The sequence below is a fragment of the Vulpes lagopus genome, chromosome 7 (genome assembly GCF_018345385.1).
Source record: "Vulpes lagopus strain Blue_001 chromosome 7, ASM1834538v1, whole genome shotgun sequence".
NCBI lineage: Eukaryota > Metazoa > Chordata > Mammalia > Carnivora > Canidae > Vulpes > Vulpes lagopus.
The window spans coordinates 131,242,058-131,252,501 of record NC_054830.1 but is presented as its reverse complement, the minus strand read 5'-3'; positions in this window follow the sequence as shown (position 1 = coordinate 131,252,501).

Below are 10,444 nucleotides of genomic sequence, written 5' to 3'. Positions count from 1 at the left end.
CCTGTTGCCCACTGTGACGTCCAGTTGTGGGCTGAGAGGCGATTCCTGCGTTAGGGTGCTTAGAACCGGGGGCCGGGATGCTGGCTGACTTTTGAGGTAAACTGGTAGAGCCGTGGGCCAAGGCAGTGCTGCTACTGGGTGGTGCGTTGCCAGAACCTGGAAGTGCCTTGTAAAATGACAAATGGTTCTTCCGGGACCCTGGGGGGCCTGAAAGATGACAGCCCGGGAGGGAGATGTGGTATCCATGGCATCGGGGTCCGAGTGAGCGCTGGGGTTTGCAGAGGTGCTGCCTCCTGGGGTGGTGGTGGCTCCAGAACTGAGGTTGGGCAAGCCAGTGGCGATAGGAGCACCGGGAAGAAAAGCTGTTTGCTGCCTCCCAGCAAGAGTCCCCTGTGTGGGCTGAGGGGTGATGTGGAGGCCGAAGACTTGATGACGTGGGGTGGGGCCGGGGCCATCGATGTCGGTGCACTGGCGGATGCTGCCACTTTCGCAGGGCACCTCTGCGTCACACTGCCGCGGCCCCGGGCACACGGAGGACAGCTCATCCTGCGGTGTGGGGCGCGCTGAAGAGGACAGCCCGGGAAGCAGGCGCAGTGTCCACGTCCACGACAGCAGGACGGGACATCGGCTTGGAGGTCAGAGTAGCTGACTTTGCTGCCATGGTAGAAGTCGGCTTAGAGGGGCCAGGCTGGACTCCGACGACGGAGCCCTCTGTGGAGTGGCCTGGAAGAGGGGTTGTCAGGAAGAGCGGGGCAGAGTCTACACACACAGGGCTTGGGGATCCTTTTGTGCAGGAGGCGGGTGTAAGGAGGCCGAGGTGGTAGGAGGTGTGGGGCGGCCAGAGGGAGCTGTCCTGGGCGGCCTGGTGGAAGAGGAGCTCCCTGAAGCGGAGTTTCCCCGATGGCTCTGGAACTAAGGGGAGGAAGCGAATCAGCAGGAACAGCAAGAGGAGGAGATTGAGGAACGACACGTCCTGGTTCCCGACCACCGCGTTGTGTTGGGGAACACGGAGGGACAGATAGGATCGGGGCCTGCCAGGAGGGTCAGCCCCGTCGGTGGGAGGCACCGGGACGTGGGAAGCGGGAGCGGCCGGAGGCGGAGAGCCTGCGTCCCCGGGGCCAGTGGGGAGGAAGGGGCAGGCTGAGCGGTCCGCGGTCGGCCAGGGTCTGTGTTCTGTCCTTCCAGGTCGCGTTCCCCGGACACTCGCTGTTCTGCAAGGGGCCCAGGTCCTTGTCAGTGGCAACGCAAGGAAGCTTAGGGGGTGGGGGCAAGTCCCCGCGACCCCACAGCAGTGGTAGCGGTGGCGGCAGTGGCAGGCTAGGGCCATGCCTAGTTTCCTCTGGCGGTGCCCGCTGCTGGCAGATGCTGCTGGGAGCCGGCTCCGGGATGAGACGCCTGAGGGCTCCTCAGCCTGTACGTCCTTCCTCCAGGCGTCCCGCAGGCTCTGGACAGGCTGATGCTTTTCAGTCTCCGCCTCCTCTGCGGATGTGTCCTGCGGCAAGGGGCAGCGTGGGGTTGGGCCCGAGAGCACCGCCGCGTCCCTGTCGGGCTTCCCGAGGACATCTCCCACGGGACCGCATGAAGAGGTGGCCACGCGGCCTTCAGAGGAGGACATCAGAGACATCTGGGTGCTGTCCCACGAGCGCTCTCCTGAGGGGACGAGACGTCGGTGCAGAGTTGCAGGGCTGGGGTGGTGGGGGCTGAGAATGCCACTGGTCCCCGGGGGCTCCGGGGGCAGAAGGCCACTGCTGCCCTGCCAGTCCTGCAGCCCTGGGAGACCTGCTGGCCTGCTGCACTGCGAGGCCTGCAGCCCTGATGCCACGTGAGACCTGGTGCCCTGCGGCCACATGAGGCCTCGGCCCTGCTGCCCTGCAAGGCCTGCTGCCCGGCTGACCTGAGATGCCTGCTGACCTGTTGCCCTGCGAGGCCTGCAGTCCCGCTGCACTGTGAGGCCTGCTTCTCTGCTGACCTGACACGCCAGCAGCCCTGTTGCCGTGAGTGGCCTGCGGCCGTGCTGGCCTGTTGCCATGTGAGGCCTCTGCCCTACTGTCCTGCAAGGTTGTGGCTCTGCTGCCCTGCTGCCAAGTGAGGCCTGCTGTCTGCTGTCCTGCAAGGATTGTGACCCTGCTGCCCTGCTGCCCTGCGAGGCCTGAAGCCCTCCTACCCTAAGAGACCTGCTGCCCTGCTGCCCTGAGACGCAGCTGCACTGCTGCCATGCAAGGACTGCAGTACTGCAGCCCTGGGAGACCAGCTGACCTGCTGCCATGTGAGGCCTCTGCCCTGCTGCCATGTGAGGCATCTGCTCTGCTGCGCTGTGAGGCCTGCATCCTTGCTGCACTGAAAGGCCTGGTGTCCTAGTGCCCTGCGAGGCTTGCAGCCCTTATTGTCCTGCTGCTATGTGAGGCCTCAGCCCTGCTGCCCTGCGAGGCCTGCAGCCCTCCTGCCCTGCTGCCTTGTGAGGGCTCTTGCCCTGTTGCCATGTGAGGCCTCTGCCCTGCTGCCATGCAAAGCCTGCAACCCAGCTGACCTGAGACGCCTGCTGCCCTGCTGCCCTGCTGCCCTGCGAGGCCTGCTGCATTACTGACCTGAGATGCCTGTTGCACTGCTGCCATGTGAGGACTGTACCCTGCACCCCTGCTGCCCTGGGAGACCTGCTGACCTGCTGCCATGTGAGGCCTCTGCCCTGCTGCGCTGCAAGGCCTGCAGCTGTGCTGCCCTGAGAGGCCTGTTCCCCTCTGCACTACGAGCCCTGAGGTCCTGGGAGGCCCGCTGCCCTGCCGCCTTGCGAGCCGGGTAGCCCTGTTGCCCTGAGAGCCCTGTAGCCCTGCTGCCTTGCGAGGCCTGCAGCGCTGCTGCCCTGAGTCGCCTGCTGCCCGGCTGACCTGAGACGTCTCCTGCCCTGCTAGGGCTGCAGCCCTGCTGCCCTGCTTCCATGTGAGGCCTCTGCTCTGCTGCCCTGGAGCCCTGCAGCCCTGTTGCCATGTGAGGCCTGCTCCCTGCTGTCCTGCGAGGCCTGTAGCCCTTCTGCATGCTGCCATGTGATCGCTACTGCCCTGCTGCCCTAGACGCCTGCTGTCCTGGTGCCCTGCGCTGCCTGCAGCCCTGTTGCCCAAAGAGGCCTGCTGCCCTGCTGCCCTGCGAAGCCTGCAGCCCTGCTGCCCTGCTTCCATGTGAGGCCTGCAGCCCTGCTGCCCTGAGAGGCCTGCTTCCCTGCTCCCCTACAAGGCCTTCTGCCCAGGTGACCTGAGACGTCTGCTGCCCTGCTGCCCTGCGAGGCCTGTAGCCCCCTACGCTGAGAGACCTGCTGCCCTGCTCCCATGTGAGGCCTGCTGCCCTGCTGACCTCAGACGCCTTATGCCCTGCTGCCCTGCGGGGACTGTAGCCCTTATGCCCTGCTGCCATGTTAAACATCTGCCGTGTTGTGCTACAAGACCTGCAGCCCTCTTGCCCTGAGTGGCCTGCAGCCCTGCTGCCCTGCGAGTCCGGTAGCCCTGTTGCCATGTGAGTTTTCTGCCCTACTTCTTAAAAAGCCTGCAGCCCTGTTGCCCTGAGAGGCTTGCAGCCCTGCTGCCCTGAGAGACCTGCTGCCATGCTGCCATGTGAGGCCTCTGCCCTGCTGCCCTGCAAGGCCTGCAGCCCTGTTACCCTGAGAGGCCTGCTGCCCTGCTGCCCTGCAAGTCCAGCAGGGCCTGCTGACCTGAGAAGCCTGCTGCCCTGCTGCCCTGTGAGGTCTCAGCCCTGGTGCCCTGCTGCCATGTGAGGACTCTGCCCTACTGTCCTACAAAGTCAGCAGCCCTGCTGCTCTGAGAAGCCTGAAAACATGCTGCCCTGCGAGCCCTGCAGCCCTGCTGCCTTGAGAGGCCTGCTGCCCTGCAACCCTGTGAGGCCTGCGCCCTGCTGCCCTGCGAGCCCTGCAGCCATGCTGCCCTAGGAAACCTGTTGACCTGCTGCCATGTGAGGCCTGCTGCCCTGCTTCCTGAGACCCCTGCTGCCCTACTGGCATGGGAGGCATATAGCCATGCTGCCCTGCTGCCAGGTGAGGCCTGCAGACCTGCTTCCCTGAGAGGCCTGCTGCCCTGCTGCCCTGCGACTCCAGCAGGGCCTGCTGACCTGAGAAGCCTGCTGCCCTGCTGCCCTGTGAGGTCTCAGCCCTGGTGCCCTGCTGCCATGTGAGGCCTCTGCCCTACTGTCCTACAAAGCCATCAGCCCTGCTGCCCTGAGAAGCCTGAAAACATGCTGCCCTGCGAGCCCTGCAGCCCTGCTGGCCTGGGAGACCTGTTGACCTGCTGCCATGTGAGGCCTCTGCCCTACTGCCATGTGAGGCATCTGCCCTGCTGCCCTGTGAGGCCTGCAGCCCTGCTGCCCTGACAGACCTGCTGCCCTTCTGGCCTGCGACACCTACAGCCCTGTTGCCCTGAGACGCCTCTGCCCTGCTTCCCTGCCAGGGCTGCACCCTTGCTGCCCTGCTGCCCTGTGAGGCCTGTTGCCCGGCTGAACGGAGAGGCTTGCAGCCCTGTTGCCCTGCTGTCTTGTGAGGCCTCAGCCCTGCTGCCCTGCGAGGCCTACAGCCCTCCTGCCCTGCTGCCTTGTGAGGCCAGGTGCCCTGCTGCACTGAGATGCCTGTTGCCCTCCTGCCCTGCGAGGCCTCAGCCCTGGTGCCCTGCTGCCATGTGAGGCCTGCTGCCCTGTTGCCCTGCGAGGCCTGCAGCCCCGCTGACCTGAGACTCCTGCTGCCCTGCTGCTCTGTGAGGCCTGTAGCACTGCTGCCCTGAGATGCCTGCTGCCCTGCTGCCCCGTGAAGGCTGCAGCCCTGCTGCCCTGAGAAGGCTGCTGCCCTGCTGCCCTGCGAGGCCTACGGCACTGCTGCCCTGCGAGGCCTGCAGCCCTGCTGCCCTGTGAGGCCTGCTTCCCGGCTGACCTGAAACGCCTCCTGCCCTGCTTCTCGGCGATGCCTGCAGTCCTGCTGCCATGTGAAGTCTCTGCGCGGCTGTCCTACAGGGCCTGAGCCCTGTTACCCTGAGAGGCCCGCTGCCCTGCTGCCCTGAGACACCTGAGCCCTGTTGCCCAGAGTGGCCTGCAGTAATGCTGCCCTGATGCCCTGCCAGGCTTGCAACCTTGCTGCCATATGAGGCCTCTGCCTTGCTGCCCGACAAGGCCTGCTGCCCGGCTGACCTGAGATGCCTGCTGACCTGTTGCCCTGCGAGGCCTGCAGCCCTGCTGCCCTATGAGGCCTGCTTCTCTGCTGACCTGAGACGCCAGCAGCCCTGTTGCCCTGAGTGTCCCTGAGTGGCCTGCAGCCGTGCTGGCCTGCTGCCATGTGAGTCCTGCTGCCCTCCTGTTCTACAAGGTTTGTGGCTCTGCTTCCTTCCTGCCTTGTGAGGCCTCTGCCCTGCTGCCCTGTGAGGCCTTTAGCCCTGCTGCTCTGCGAGCCTTGGAGGCCTGCTGCCCTGAGAGGCCTGCTGCCCGGCTGACCTGAGACGCCTCCTGCCCTGCTTCCCTGCGATGCCTGCAGCACTGCTGCCATGTGAAGCCTCTGCCCGGCTGTCCTACATGGCCTGCAGCCCTGTTACCCTGAGAGGTCTGCTGCCCTGCTGCCCTGCTGCCCTACAAGGCTTGCTGCCCGGCTGACCTGAGACGCCTGCTGCCCAGCTGCCCTGCGAGGCCTGCAGCACAGCTGCCCTGACTACTGAAACGCCTGGTGTCCTAGTGCCCTGCGAGGCTTGCAGCCCTCCTCCCCTGCTGCCATGTGAGGCCAGGTGCCCTGCTGCCCTGAGTCGCCTGCTACCCTGCTGCCCAGCAAGACCTGTCACCATGCAGCCCTGATGCCATGTGAGGCCTGCTGCCCTGCTGCACTGCAAGGCCTGCTGCATTACTAACCTGAGAGGCCTGGTGCCCTGCTGCCCTGTAACGCCTGCACCCCTGCTGACCTGAGACGCCTGCAGCCCTGCTGCCCTGCTGCCCTGTGAGGGCTATAGCCCTGTTGCCATGTGAGGCCTCTGCCCTGCTGCCATGCAAGGCCTGCAACCCAGCTGACCTGAGACGCCTGCTGCCCTCCTGCCTTGCGAAACCTGCAGCCCTGCAGCACTGTTGCCCTGAGACGACTGTTGCACTGCTGCCATGTGAGGGCTGTAGCCTACACCCCTGCTGCCCTGGGAGACCTGCTGTCCTGCTGCCATGTGAGGCCTCTGCCCTGCTGCCATGCAAGGCCTGCAACCCAGCTGACCTGATTCGCCTGCTGCCCTGCTGCCCTGCCACTCCTACTCCTCCGCTGCCGTTTGGTGCCTGCAGCCATGCTGCCCTGAGAGGCCTGCTGCCCTGCTGCCCTGCTGCTATGTGAGGCCTCTGCACTGCTGTGCTACAAGACCTGCAGCCCTCTTGCCCTGAGTGGCGTGTAGCCCTGCTGCCCTGCTAGCGTGTGAGGCCTGCTGCACTGCTACCCTGCGCCCTGAGCGGCCCACTGCCCTGCTGCCTTGCAAGGCCTACAGCCCTGCTGCCCTGCTGCCATGTGAGGCCTGCTGCCCTGCTGCACTGCAAGGCCTAGAGCCCTACAGCCCCGCTGCCCTGAGACACCTGCAGCCCTGCTGCCCTGCGAGGCCTGTAGCCCTGCTGCCCTGTGAGCCTTGCAGCCCTGCTGCCCTGTGAGGGCTACAGCCCTGTTGCCATATGAGGCCTCTGCCCTGCTGCCATGCAAGGCCTGCAACCCAGCTGCCCTGAACACCTGCTGCTCTGCTGCCGTTCGACGCCTGCAGCCCTGCTGCCCTGCTGCCATGTGATGCCTGCTGCCCTGCTACCCTGTGAGGCCTGCAGCCCTGCTGCCCTGCTGCCATGTAAGGCCGGCTGCCCTGCTGCCCTGCATCGACTCCAGCCCTGATTCCCTGGTAGGCATGCAGGCCCTGCTGACCTGAGAGGCTTGCTGCCCTGCTGCCCTGCAAGCCCTACAGCCAAGGGGGCCTCCTGACCTGCTGCCATGCATGCTGCTGCCTCGCGAGGCCTGCAGCACTGCTGCTCTGTGAGGCCAGCAGCCCTGCTGCCCTGCGAGGCATGCAGCACTGCTGCCCTGCTGCCATGTGAGACCTGCTGACCTGTTGCCCTGAGAGGCCTGCAGGTTTGCTGTCATGTGGCGCCTCTGCCCTGCTGCCCTGCTGCCCTGCAAGGCCAGCAGCCCTGTCGCCCTGAGACTCCTGCTGCCCTGCTGCCCTGTGAGGCCTGTAGCGCTGCTGCCCTGTGAGGCCTGCAGCCGTGCTGCCCTGAGAGCCTGCTGCCCTGCTGCCCTGAGAAGCCTGCTGCCCTGCCGCCCTGTGAGGCCTGCTTCTCTGCTCACCTGAGACGCCAGCAGCGCTGTTGCCCTGAGTGGCCTGCAGCCGTGCTGGCCTGCTGCCATGTGAGGCCTGCTGCCCTCCTGTCCTACAAGGCTTGTGGCTCTGCTGCCCTGATGCCAAGTGAGCCCTGCTGCCTGGTTGCCTTGCTGCACTGAGACGCCTGGTGCCCTACTGCCCTGCGAGGCCTGCAGCCCTGCTCTCCTGCTGCCTTGTGAGGCCTCTGCCCTGCTGCCCTGTGAACCTTGCAGCCCTGCTGCCCTGAGAACCCTGCTGCCCAGCTGACCTGAGACGCCTCCTGCCCTGCTTCCCTGCGATGCCTGCAGCACTGCTGCCATGTGAAGCCTCTGCCCGGGTGTCCTACAAGGCCTGCAGCCCTGTTACCCTGAGAGGCCTGCTGCCCTGTTGCCCTGCGAGGCCTGCAACCCCGCTGCCCTGAGACTCCTGCTGCCCTGCTGCTCTGTGAGGCCTGTAGCACTGCTGCCCTGAGATGCCTGCTGCCCTGCTGCCCCGTGAAGGCTGCAGCCCTGCTGCCCTGAGAAGGCTGCTGCCCTGCTGCCCTGCGAGGCCTACGGCACTGCTGCCCTGCGAGGCCTGCAGCCCTGCTGCCCTGTGAGGCCTGCTTCCCGGCTGACCTGAAACGCCTCCTGCCCTGCTTCTCGGCGATGCCCGCAGTCCTGCTGCCATGTGAAGTCTCTGCGCGGCTGTCCTACAGGGCCTGAGCCCTGTTACCCTGAGAGGCCCGCTGCCCTGCTGCCCTGAGACACCTGAGCCCTGTTGCCCAGAGTGGCCTGCAGTAATGCTGCCCTGATGCCCTGCCAGGCTTGCAACCTTGCTGCCATATGAGGCCTCTGCCTTGCTGCCCGACAAGGCCTGCTGCCCGGCTGACCTGAGATGCCTGCTGACCTGTTGCCCTGCGAGGCCTGCAGCCCTGCTGCCCTATGAGGCCTGCTTCTCTGCTGACCTGAGACGCCAGCAGCCCTGTTGCCCTGAGTGTCCCTGAGTGGCCTGCAGCCGTGCTGGCCTGCTGCCATGTGAGTCCTGCTGCCCTCCTGTTCTACAAGGTTTGTGGCTCTGCTTCCTTCCTGCCTTGTGAGGCCTCTGCCCTGCTGCCCTGTGAGGCCTTTAGCCCTGCTGCTCTGCGAGCCTTGGAGGCCTGCTGCCCTGAGAGGCCTGCTGCCCGGCTGACCTGAGACGCCTCCTGCCCTGCTTCCCTGCGATGCCTGCAGCACAGCTGCCATGTGAAGCCTCTGCCCGGCTGTCCTACATGGCCTGCAGCCCTGTTACCCTGAGAGGTCTGCTGCCCTGCTGCCCTGCTGCCCTACAAGGCTTGCTGCCCGACTGACCTGAGACGCCTGATGCCCAGCTGCCCTGCGAGGCCTGCAGCCCTGCTGACCTGAGAGGCCTGCTGCATTACTAACCTGAGACACCTGCTGCTCGGCTGCCCGGGGGGCTGTTCACGTGCTGCCATGTGAGGCCTCTGCCCTGCTGCCCTGCAAGGCGTGCAACCCTGCTGCCCTGAGACACCTGCTGCCTCTGTTGCCCTGCTAACCCTGCAGCCCTGGGAGGCCTGCTGGCCTGCTGCCCTGCGATGCCCGCAGCCCTGCTGCCCTGAGAGGCCTGATGCCCTGCTGCCCTGAGAGGCCTGCTGCACGGCTGACCTGATTCGACTACTGCCCTGCTGCCCTTTGAGGCCTGTACCCTGCTGCCCTGAGAGGCCTGTTGCCCTGCTGCCCTGTCAGGCCTGCTGCGCGGCTGACCTGATTCACCTGCTGCCCTGCTGCTCTGCGAGGCTTGCAGCCCTGCTGCCCTGAGAGACCTGCTGCCCTGCTGCCATATGGGGCCTCTGCCCTGCTGCCCTGCGAGGCCTGTAGCTGTTCTGCGTGCTGCCATGTGATCCTGCTGCCCTGCTACCCGGCGAGGCATGCAGCCCCCTACCCTGAGAGACCTGCAGCCCTGCTGCCCTGCGAAGCCTGTAGCCATGTTGCCCTGCTGCCATGTGAGGCCTGCAACCCTGCTGCCCAGAGACACCTGCTGCCCTGCTGCCCTGTGAGGCCTCTGCACTGCTATCCTACAAAGCCTGCAGCCTGCTGCCCTGAGAGACCTGCTGACCTGATGCCATGTGAGGCCTCTGCCATGCTGCCATGCAAGGCCTGCAGCCCTGGGCCTTGCAAGGGCTGCTGCATTATTAACCTGAGACGCCTCCTGCCCTGCTGCCCTGCAATGGCTACAGCACTGCTGCCATGTGAGGCCTCTGCCTGGCTGTCCTACAAGGCCAGCACCCCTGTTGCCCTGAGTGGCCTGCAGCCATGCTGGGTGCTGCCATGTGAGTCCTGCTGCCCTCTTGTCCTGCAAGGCTTGTGGCTCTGCTGCCCTGCTGCCAAGTGAGGCCTGCGGCCCGGTTGCCTTGCTGCACTGAGACGCCTGGTGCCCTCCGCCTGGCGAGGCCTGCAGCCTTGCTGCCCTGCTGCCTTGTGAGGCCTCTGCCCTGCTGCCCTGCGAGGCCTATAGCCCTGCTGCCCTGTGAGCCTTGGAGGCCTGCTGCCCTGAGAGGCCTGCTGCCCGGCTGACCTGAGATGCCTCCTGCCCTGCTTCCCTGCGATGCCTGCAGCACTGCTGCCATGTGAAGCCTCTACCCGGCTGTCCTACAAAGCCTGCAGCCCTGTTACCCTGAGAGGTCTGCTGCCCTGCTGCCCTACAGGCTTGCTGCCCGGCTGACCTAAGACGCCTGATGCCCAGCTGCCCTGCGAGGCCTGCAGCACAGCTGCCCTGACTACTGAAACGCCTGGTGTCCTAGTGCCCTGCGAGGCTTGCAGCCCTCCTCCCCTGCTGCCATGTGAGGCCAGGTGCCCTGCTGCCCTGAGTCGCCTGCTACCCTGCTGCCCAGCAAGACCTGTCACCATGCAGCCCTGATGCCATGTGAGGCCTGCTGCCCTGCTGCACTGCAAGGCCTGCTGCATTACTAACCTGAGAGGCCTGGTGCCCTGCTGCCCTGTAACGCCTGCACCCCTGCTGACCTGAGACGCCTGCAGCCCTGCTGCCCTGCTGCCCTGTGAGGGCTATAGCCCTGTTGCCATGTGAGGCCTCTGCCCTGCTGCCATGCAAGGCCTGCAACCCAGCTGACCTGA